This window comes from Peromyscus maniculatus, chromosome 1 (genome assembly GCF_049852395.1).
Source record: "Peromyscus maniculatus bairdii isolate BWxNUB_F1_BW_parent chromosome 1, HU_Pman_BW_mat_3.1, whole genome shotgun sequence".
Classification (NCBI taxonomy): Eukaryota; Metazoa; Chordata; class Mammalia; order Rodentia; family Cricetidae; genus Peromyscus; species Peromyscus maniculatus.
In genome coordinates, this window is record NC_134852.1 from 61,616,829 (window position 1) to 61,628,783 (window position 11,955).

At 42.0% G+C, this 11,955-nt stretch overlaps 1 pseudogene; it reads left to right on the forward strand.

The window, feature by feature from the left end:
- The first annotated feature begins 10,528 nt into the window (after positions 1 to 10,528).
- Positions 10,529 to 11,509, forward strand: LOC102913288 (mas-related G-protein coupled receptor member B4-like; annotated as a pseudogene).
- Positions 11,510 to 11,955: the final 446 nt, after the last annotated feature.

Sequence of the window (11,955 nt, forward strand, 5' to 3'; positions counted from 1 at the left end):
TAAGGGAGAAGGGGCGTCGTTTTCTTAGGATTGTTTCCTGCCATTTAGGGGGTGATGTTATCTCTGTTGGGTACTGTGAGAAAGCTCAGATAGTTAAACCTCAGTTAGACTAACTGTAGGTTCTGCAGCAAGTTTTAGAGTAATGGGTAAGATTGTCTGAAATTCTGGCAAGAAGTGTAGTATGATGATGATGACCATGGCATCATTCTAGATTGGGTAGAGTTGTTGTTGTAGGGGCCCCATCTTCCTTCTGGAGACTTCTGATATTGCTATTGGAAAAACTTATTTGTTATTGAAAATGGGAGGTTTGGATTTAAAGAGGACATAGCATGTAAGAAAGGATTCTGAGAAATCAAGAGTAAGCATGGAGAGAGTTAGAATTTAGAAGACAATGGTCCCTGTTTATTGGTTTCCTTCTGTCTCACACCAGAGGGCTCTTCTGATACGGGACTGAAGAATCTCTCAAACTTTTCTTTTAGCAATATGCTTGGGTTTAGAGGAGTGAGCCAATTCCATCTCCAAAGCCAGCTTGGCTTATAATTGAATTGGAACCACAACTTTTCTAGACTGATAGAGAGATAGATGTTAGACAGTGAGATTTTACCATGTGTAGATTGGTACCAATAGATTCTTTCTTTCTGCTGTAAACATCTGGATATCCAAGGCCTTATGAGTTTTGGAAGATGGGTATTTCCATTATCCTGGAAAGACAAAAACAGAACCCTACCTTTGATTGTTAAATTTTTCTTACAACTTGTAGAGATGTCACATTGGTGGATGATCTTTTACTTCTCTTCATCAAGGGGTTTGTCCTGTTTGAATCAAATTTTTATTAATTTTGTTGGTATCCATTGCTTTTCTTCTCCTGCAGAAACAAAGGCAAAACCGCTTCCCCAACGTAGAACATATCCAGGTTTCCATTCTAAGGTCAGCACATCCTTGAAATAAACCAGTTGGTTTAGCTCAGGAGTTCTGTCTGTTGTCCAATGTCTCTCTGCAGCTGTTGTTCCTTTTTCATCAGCACTGAGAAAATTCAAGGTTAATAAAGTACTATGCAGTCTATTTCTAGGAGTCATTGTTACCTGTTGCTGTTTATTTAGCATATCCTTTAAAGTTCGAATGGATCTTTCTATGACTGCTTGGCCTGTGGGATTGTGTGGTATACCTGTAACATGCTTTATATTGTAATAAGCAAAGAATTGTCTCATTTTATTGGAGACATATTCTGGGGCATTGTCTGCCTTAATTTGTACAGATATTCCCATGATGGCCATAACTTCTAATAGGTGTGTAATCACAGAATCAGCCTTTTCAGAACTCACAGGAGTTGCCCATTGAAATCCTGAATAGATGTCAATGGTATGATGTACATACTTTAATCTTCCAAATTCTGTAAAATGAAACACATCCATCTGCCAAATTTCATTTCTTTGTATACCTTTTGGATTGCTCCCTGCAGGTAATGGAGTTTGGTTATAGATGGAACAAGTAGGACATTTTTTTCACAATATCCTTAGCCTGTTGCCAAGTGATGGAGAAATTCTTCTTCAAACCTTTGCTATTTACATGGTATTTCTTATGACATTCTGAGGCTTCTAGCACATTACCTATTAGTAGCTGATCAATCTCATCATTACCTTGTGCTAGAGGTCCTGGCAGACCTGTATGGGATCTGATATGTGTTATATATATAGGATGTTCCCTTTTTCTGATGATTTCCTGCAATTGTATGAATAATGAAGTTAATTCTGTATTATCAGGAATAAATTCAGCAGTTTCAATATGTAAAACAATTCTCTCTGCATATTGAGAGTCAGTGACTATATTGAGGGGTTCTTTGAAGTCCATCAGTACCATAAGAATGGCATACAGTTCTGCCTTTTGTACAGAGCTATATAGACTTTGTACCACTTTACTTAAGTCTCCTGATTTATATCCTGCTTTCCCTGATTTATTTGCATCAGTATAGAATGTGAGGACTCCAGAAATTGGCTTTTGTCGTACAATGTGAGGAAGGACCCATTCAGTCTTCTTTATGAATTCTATTCTCTTGCTTTTGGGATAGTGGGTGTTAATCTCTCCCAAAAAGTCTCTGCCAGTATTTGTTATCTTTCCATAGTAATGAAATTTCCTCATTAGTTAACGGTACTACAATTTCTGCTGGGTCCATTCCTGTCAACTGGCGAAGTCTTAATTTACCCTTTTGAATCAAATAAGAGACCTTTTCTATATAAGTCTTTAATTTCTTATTTGGTTTACATGGTAGGAATATCCATTCCAATATAATATCTTCCCTCCGCATCAAAAATACCTCTTGGGGAATGTCTGGAGGGGAATATGACAAGAATGCATTTAAGTTCTGGATCCACATGATCCACATGTGCTTCTCAAATTGTGTTTTCTACTAGAGCCAATTCCTTCTCAGCTTCGGCTGATAATTCTCTTGGACTATTTAATTCTTTGTCCCTTTCTAGAGTATTAGCCAAATTTTGTAGTCCATCTTTGGGTATTCCCATGATACCCAGTAAGTTGGAAATGCTTCCTAATAACTTTTGAAAATCATTAAGAGTCTTCAATCTATCTCTCCTTAGTTGTACCTGTTGGGGTCTAATTTTCTGTAGCTCTATCTTATATCCTAAGTAATTAATAGAATCTCCTCTTTGTATTTTTTCAGGAGCAATTTGCAGTCCCCAGTGAGGCAAAACTTTTTTTACTTCTTCAAACATGCTTTCTAATGTATCTATCTTTGGATCAGCTAATAGGATATCATCCATATAGTGATAAATTATGGATTGTGGAAACTTTACACGAATTATCTCTAATGGTTTCTGCAAAGTATTGGCACAAAGTAGGGCTGTTTAACATTCCCTGTGGGAATACCTTCCATTGATATCTCTTGACTGGCTGAGAATTATTATAATTAGGTACTGTAAAGGCAAATTTTTCTCTATCATTTTCTTGTAAGGGTATGGTAAAGAAACAGTCTTTTAAGTAAATAACTATTATAGGCCATTCCAGAAGAAAGAGAGAAGCTTAGCAATGACTACTCTCTGGATTACCATCAATAAAGTTCATTAACCCACAAAAAGTTTAGTGTTTGTTATTATATTGTAAATAATTATGGACAGTTGATTAAGCCTAAGTATCCAGGAATAAGAAAATGGATACATAAATTTGATATTCACTCAATAAAACACATAGAGTAATTAAGCAATGAACTATACCTACATATATCATTAGGAATATAAATATATATATATATATATATATATATATATATAGTATCAAACAATATTATAGAACATTACAAATAATGAAATATAAATGTCTTAAGATTCATGCTACAATTAATTTATATTAAAATTTTAAAACGTCTTATTAATAAAAACAAATCCAGAGCCAGGTATTGAGGTGAACACTGAATGTTCAGAGAAACAGAACAAGCCACAGCTTCCTCACCTCGCCAATTCCTCAGCTGATCCTGTGTCCTCAGACTGGGAGCCTCTGAATCCTCATCCAGAATGAATCTCAGCTGAACTGCTGTTGAGACTGTGAGCTCCATGTTCAGTGAGAAACCCTGTCTCAAAAAGTGAGGTAGTAAAAACAAGCATAAACTTCTTAGTTTTTCCATCTTCCCAGCTTCTACAACACCTCTTTTTTTTCTGTTTCTGGTTTTATTGATTCAGTACAATATTTTCCAAATCCATCTATTTTCCTGTAGACAAAAAAAATTCATTTTTCTTTATAATTGAATGAGTTTCCACTGTGCATGTGTGGCATATTTTCATTGTCCATTTTCATGCTGATGAAGATCTAGGCTGATTTTATTTATTTTTTTTTAGAATCATTTTTTTTTATTATTTTACAACACCATTCAGTTCAACATAATAGCCACAGATTCCCCTGTTCTCCCCCTCTCGCCCACCCCTCCCCCCAGCTCACCCCCCCATTCCCACCTCCTCCAGATCAAGGTCTCCCCCGAGGACCGGGGTCGACCTGGTAGACTCAGTCCAGGCAGGTCCATTCCCCCCCTCCCAGACTGAGCCAAGTGTCCCTGCATAAGTCCCAGGATTCAAACAGCCAACTCATGCAACGAGCCCAGGACCCGGCACCAATGCACAGCTGCCTCCCAAACAGATCAAGCCAAATGACTATCTCACGCATTCAGGGGGCCTGATCCAGTTGGGGGCCCCTCAGTTTTTGGTTCATAGATCCTGTGCTTCCATTCATTTGGTTATTTGTCCCGGTGCTTTATCCAAGCTTGGCTTCAACAATTCTCGCTCATATAAACCCTCTTCTTTCTCACTAATTAGACTCCCAGTGCTCCACCAGGGGCCCAGCCATGGATGTCTGCATTCAGATTCCTCAGTCCTTGGATGGGGTTTATGGCACAACTATCAGGATGTCTGGCCATCCCATCACCAGAGGAGGTCAGTTCCTGCCGTCTCGCGACCATTGCCAGCAGTCTTTTGCGGGGGTATCTTTATGGATCTCTGTGGGCCTCCCTAGCTCTCTGCTTCCTCCCCTTCTCACCTTCTCATGTGGTCTTCATTTACCCTGGTCTCCTATTCCTTGTTCTCCCTCTCTTTTCTTGATCCAGCTAGGATCTCCCACTCTCTTTCCCTCGACCGTCGCCCTTCATTGTTCCCACTCATGACCAAGCTGTTCATGTAGATCTCGTCCATTTCTCCGTGTCTTTTTTTGGGGACCCTCTACAACACCTCTTAATTCATCATAGTAGCAATGAGTGCTGCAATGTGTCACACAATAAAGCTTTTTTTTTTTTTTTTTTTTGTCCGATCAGCTTTACTCACAAATGTTCATTGCCAAGACTCATGGTCTGGTTCAAGGCCTCTGGTTTCTGTTATATCATCATCAATGGATACTCACTGAAAAATATCTTGGATATCCTGAGGACACTGAGAGTCACTGAGATCTTGTGTGTATCATTTCATAGGACCAGTCATGTCCCCAGATGCAGCAAGTCCTAGGTGGGGTAGATATTAGGGTAGAACAACACCAGGCCTGGCAGTTGGCCTGGGAAGGTACTTGACCTGGTCATTCCAGACCACTTGGGCCACTCCTCAGGTGAGGGGCAGAGCCAGCTCGCCTACACCTATGCTATGAGGGTCAATTCTCCCTCACCCATCATGAAGGGTAGGGCATTCTCTCCAAAGTGGGGGGGGGCAAGCTCTGACATTATAATTTGGGGTCAGCTCTCTTACTGCAGTGTCCAGTAAGGGACAGAGCCAACTACATCATGGTCAGTGAATGGTGGGGATGGCTCAACAAGCTCTCTGTCTTCATCAGGAACATATCCTGTGGCCCCCTGAGATGACACAGGCCATAGACATCAACACAGACCCCAGCTGTAGCAGGACCATGGACTTAGACATGGCATTCTACAGAAGTTTGGGCCTGGGTGACATCCTGGCTCTTGGTGGAAGCACAGGCCACTCAAATCAGAATGGCTCTGGTAGTGGCATGGCTCCTGGACACCAACATGGCCACAGGTTGCAGCCCCTATCCCAGGCTTCTGTGCAACCTTTGGTGGTGACAGAGACCCTGGTTGTGCTGGGACCATAAACTCAGACATGGCATTCAGCAGCAGCCAGGTTGGATGTCACCATGGCCCCAGATGGTGGCACAGGTCACCCAGACCATCATGACCCCAGTGGCAGCATGACCATCAGATAACAACATGGCCCCAGGTGTTGGCTCAGACGCCAGGATTCTACATGTCCTCGTGGTGAAAGGATCCATGGACATCTACAGAGATTCAGAATGCAGTAGGGCCACAGAACCAGACATGGCTCCCAGTAGCGGCACTGGCCCAGGCATCACCATGGCACCAGATAACAGAATGTGCCCCTTTGGTCTGTATGGAACCATATGTAGCATGTCCCTTGAGCAACAACATGGTCCCATGTGGCTGATCAGACCTCAACAATCATACAGTACAGTCCTCAGTTGCAACAGGAGCCACAGACATTTACTGCTGTAGGGTCAGGGACCCAGGCATGGCTCCTACCTGTATCCCTGGTCCAGACATCACCACGGCAACAGATAACAGAATATGCCACTTTGGGCTATATGGACCCAGATGTGGCATGGACCTTGGGAAAAAACATACTCACAGGTTGGTCGGTCAGAACCCAGAAACCACACAGTCCTTGGTTGCAATACTAGCCAAAGACATTGGCCCAGATGCTGATTGTTATAGGGCCTTGGACCCAGACATGGCCATCTGTAGCATCTCAGGCCTAGATGACACTATGGCCCTGGATGGCAGCACAGGTGACACAGATCAGTGTGGCTCTGGTGGTGGCACAACTCCTAGACACTCACATGGCCACTGGTGGCGGCCCAGACACTGGACAACTCCATGGATCCTTTTAGCAATGGGTCCATGGATGACTATACAGCACCTGGCTGTGGTAGAACCATGGAGCCAGACATGGCCCCTGGCAGTATTCTAGCCCAGATGCCACCATGTCTCTGATTGGCAAGAAGGACTCCCACATCAGCCTACTCCTCACCACATTAACCTGTTCCATGCCACCTCATTTCAGAGCATATAGACCATTCCTCTTCCCTTCTCTCCCATTTCTCAACCACACTCTTGCTTGTCATAATGGGACCCATCAGGCTGGCCTATGGATGGCTTGCATACACCTGAGCTAGACAGCATCAGATGGGCCATGGAAGTCTTCCTGCCAATCCAGGTCTTGAGGACCAAGTCTGGCATGTGGGTGGCTTGCACAAACCTGAGCCAAACATCATCACTTGGGCTGTGGATTGTTGACCATTTCTAATTCTGTTCTATTGTGAACTAACATTGTACAATACAATGCAATTCCTTTATGCTCATGAAGACTGCTTTATTACCTAAAATATGACATAATATAGAAAAATTCTGGCGGTTACTGACAAGGATATGCATTCGATAGCTCTTGGGTGAACTGTCATGGATTATGTTTTAGTGAAGATTGTATTGCTGTGAAGAGACCCCATAACCATGGCAATTTTTATAAAGGAAAACATTGAATTGGGCTGGCTTATAGGTTCAAAGATTTTGTCCCTTATCCTCGTGATAGGAAGCATGGTGACATGCAGGCAGACATGGTGCTAGAGAGGAATCTGGGAGTTCTACATTTGGATCCACAGGAAGCAGAAAAGACTGAGGCACACTGTCTCAACAACACCACACCTACTTCAGGAAGGCCACATCTCCTAATAGTGCCATACCCTATGAATCTATGGGGTCATTTTCATTCAAATCACCACATTCCACTTCCCATAGACTTATATCTTTATCATAATGCAAAAAATGAGTTTAGTCAAACTTCAAAATTCCCTGTAGTCTGTAATAATCTCAAATTTGTTTTAAAGTCCCAAATCTCTTCCAAGACTCATGCCAATTTCTTAACTGAAACTCCTCTACAATCAAAATGAAAAATGAGATTACATGCTTCCAACATATAATGGCACATGATATACATTACCATTCCAAAATGGAGGAAAGGGAGCATGGTGAGGAAAAACTGGACCAAAGCAAGATGCAAAACAATCTGGGCAAACTCTAAACACTTCATCTCAAAAGCCAATGTCAAAACACTGTTTAGATCTCCAACTCTGTTCAGCTTTGTGACTGCAACACACTTCTTTCTCTTGGGCTGATTCAACTCCCTGTTAGCAGCTTTCCTCAACAGGTCTCCTACAGCTATGGCATCTCCAACATCTTGGGATCTCCATGGCAATCTAGGCTTCACATTCACAGCTTCACATAATTGCCTCACTAGGCCTCCATTCAGGGACAAGCCTGAGACATGCCTGGCCTCTGAAACTTCCTCGTGTTGCAGAGGGAGATTCCATAACCTTCTATCCTTGCCTCTAAAGCTGGAACCACATGGCCAAAGCTGACAAGTTGCACTGCTTGCTGGCACAGTAACCTGGCCCCCTCATTCATTATATCTTACCACCTTTCTGTTTTTGATAGTTTCCTTTACTGCCTAAGCTTGTCTGTCCTGAATCTCAGTATGTAGACAAGCCTGGCCTTGAACTTGGAGATCCTCTTGAATGTCTCATGAGTGCTGAGATGAAAGGAATGTACAACTATGCCAGGATCTAAGCTATTCTTTCATACTTTTTCACAAGTTGAAAGCTTAGCTGAGCAGAGTTATATCCTAAGGTTAGTATACCCCTTATTCTTTTTAATATCAGGCTTTTTGTTAATCTGCTTATATCCTTGAACACAGGACTTAGCTCCATTCCACTTCTTGGTGTTCTTGGTGTCACTTTTCTCAAATTCTATGTTTTATAACTTTTTTTGATGAGATTATTTCTTTTTTTTTTTTTTTTTTTTTTTTTTTTTGGTTTTTCGAGACAGGGTTTCTCTGTGTAGCTTTGTGCCTTCCCTGGATCTCACTTGGTAGCCCAGGCTGGCCTCGAACTCACAGAGATCCGCCTGCCTCTGCCTCCCGAGTGCTGGGATTAAAGGCCTGCGCCACCAACGCCAGGCAAATGTTGGCACTCATGCCTTTTTTTTTTTTTTTTTTTTTTTTGGTTTTTCGAGACAGGGTTTCTCTGTGTAGCTTTGCGCCTTTCCTGGAGCTCACTTGGTAGTCCAGGCTGGCCTCAAACTCACAGAGATCCGCCTGCCTCTGCCTCCCAAGTGCTGAGATTAAAGGCGTGCGCCACTACCGCCCGGCAGCTTATTTCTTTTAATGTTAGAAATGCATAAGAGTGAACTCTAATAACCACAAGACAGAGTTGATACTAGGCTGTTTTGAGATTTCCCCTGCCAATGAAATTAATGCAAAACTCTTCAGTTTAGATGCAGGCACAATTTCTTGGACAAGGGCAGACAGCAGCCATATTCTTCACCAAAATACCCCAAGAATAGTGTCTATGCAACATACTAACATTCTTCTCCTCTGAACTCTCTTGTGCCTGGCCTCCACAATTCAAGTCACCTTTAGTATCACTGTCTTCCACTGACTAGAAAAATACTGACTAGCAAAGCCAGTCACAATGGGAGCTGAAGATAAGTGGATCCTATTTTGGCTTCCTGTTTCCATTTCATGAAGCTGAAATGCACACTGGTGAACAATTGTACCAACCACTGCCATGCTACCCTCAGCAGCAAGCTTAATATGTTTAAGTCAGCTGCTTACCTCCTAACAGTCTGACTATTTTAAGCTCTTGATGCCCCTGATGATTTCCTGGATTAAAACCTTGTGCTTCTATGGGGAGATCAATGCTCCAAGAATGAATGGTATGACCTTCATGAGTACAACTGAGTTTATTGGATGATTTTCTTCAAATCCCTTGTGTGAGGTTAGTTTGTAAGGTCTTCTAGATGGTTTCCCTGGCTCTGGAGCTCTGTCTTGGCATTCTCAGATGATTTCTTCTACATGAAAGTCTCTGTCTACAATAACAAGTTATCCAGAAGGATCCTGTGATGCAAAGTTTTCTATATGGGTACTGTTCATGCTAAGCTACTGATAGCACAAGAACAGCCCTGTATTCTGCACCCTTGGTCAGTGTGTGAAAGAAAAGCTTTCTTTTCTTCAAATGTCTCTTGGCTTCAGGAGTTAGAGATAGAAGCCAACTGAGAATGTCTGTATGGGGAAGTGGAGTGGAAAGAAAGCTCTAAATGATGCTACCTGCCCAGCTTTACTGCTCTCTTTTCCAGACTGTTTGCATCCATGTATAGATCTCAAAGCTCTTCTCAGGGGTTGGGACACTATTCCCAAATGGAGGTGCTCTCTGGCTTCCTCTGCATCACAGGCCACACTTTTCATGTCTCAGACCTGTTTCTTTACATGTAGGTACAAGTCACAACCAGAACATTAACTCCAAATTTTGAACTATCCTTGAACTAAAGGTTCCTTGGCTCATTTATTATAGTTCTTAACTCTCCCCTGTAGCCCTGTAGAGAACAGGACTCTGGTGACATAATCACAAACATAGACGTGATTGATGTCATTCAAGGCTTTGTCCTTCTACTTTTCAAATTTTAAAAAAAGACTCAGTCCTTCTATGTGACTGTTTGAACACAGGTCTTCATAAGAAATCCCATTCCCTTCATGACTCTCATTCATGATTCTATTTTCCTCATTTGGTAGACCCCTCACAGTGACTGAGGGCAGCTATGGCTTGTACCAGGATCTACCATATTCCTAATCCTGAGAAGGAACCACAGCCCTGGATCAGAAAGACAGTTTCAGAATTCTGTCTCTTCCTGACACAGCATAAGATGCTTAGCAACTGTACTAGAACCATTGAGTACCCCAACATCACTAGAGACATTGGTCTGCAGATAGGCTGAATAGTACAAACTGGATTTAAAGAAGTTTCTATCACTGTGCAGGTTTGATAAATTACATAATCTCTGCAAGTCTGTCTCCTCCTCCTTATGAACCTGTGCCAGACATTCCCACATAGCCAGGTGTTATTGACAGAAAGTTTCATGTGTTCATATCTCAATTTACTTTGCAGGAACACCAGTGGAAATTTCTTCAGCATGGGTCCATCCATCCCAGCCTGGAATACTGACAACACAACAATGAATAGAAGTTACTACATTACAAGCTCACTCTGTGTCACCATGTATAAAATCTTGAGCATTCTCACTGCCATCATTTGCATGGTTGGAGTTGCAGGAAATGCCATAGTGCTGTGGCTTCTGGGCTGCCATGTGCACAGGAAGGCCTTCTCTGTCTATGTCCTCAACCTGGCTGGGGCTGACTTCCTCTACCTTTGTTTTCAGACTGTGTTTTCCCTGAGACAAATCCTTTCACTGTTTGATGTCAGCTACTTCCATATTCCATATTTCACCCGTATATTAATTTTTGCTTACCTTGCAGGTTTATGTATGATTACAGCCATCAGTGTTGAGCGATTCCTCTCTGTTTTGTGGCCCATTTGGTATCACTGCAAATGACCAAGATACATGTCATCTGTTGTGTGTGCCCTGCTCTGGGGCTTCACTCTACTGTTAAGCCTCCTGTTGTGGTTTGGTTGCAATTTACTATATAGTGATTACCATTATTCTTTCTGTTTGACTGTTGCTTTTGTATTTATACCAGCACTATCTGTGTTTCCTTGTGTTTTCAACCTGGCCCTGTTGGTCAGGATCTTCTGTGGCTCACAGAGGATTCCTGTGACCAGGTTGTATGTGACCATTGCACTCACAGTGCTGGTCTTCTTACTCTTTGGTCTGCCCTTTGGTATGTACTGGATAATTTTCCTTTGGAGTGGGAAGTGGTCTAGTGTATCCTTTTGCAATAGTTATGAAATTACATCTTTCCTGTCCTGTGTTAACAGCTGTACCAATCCCATCATTTACTTTTTTGTTGACTCCATTAGGCATTGCAGGTTTCAGAGGCAGACTCTGAAGATGCTTCTGCAGAGAGCAAAGCAGGACACTCCTGAGGAAGAAGATGGAGAGAGGGCTTCTTCAGGAAATCCTGGACAGCAGGAAACAGCCATGTATGGTAGTTGAGTGAGTCCTTGATCAGACACAGTTGCTTTGAGAAACAACCTGGCCCTTATCTGTGTGGGCCATTTCCACAACCTTGTTCAACTGGTTTGAGAAAACAATCATTTTGTAGAAATTGGGTAAACTGGGGCTTGTTAATGGAAATTGACTGCAGCACCATAAAGCTGCCTTATGTGGACCTATGTAATGTAAACCTTTTAATCAAATCACTTAAGGCCTGGACAGGTCCCACTATAGACAAACCACTCCCTACAAAAAAGGCCCAAAGCAATGCAGAGAAAATCAGGATTTCTTTGGTCACTGAACATGATAAAGATTAAATGAGTACTGTATTTAATAGTAATATCCCTATTTTTTACAGGGTATTTTCTAAATGTTTGAGAAATAATTGAACTTCCGATAATTCCAGTTTCCTTCAATATCCTATTTTAAAATATATGTATAATTTT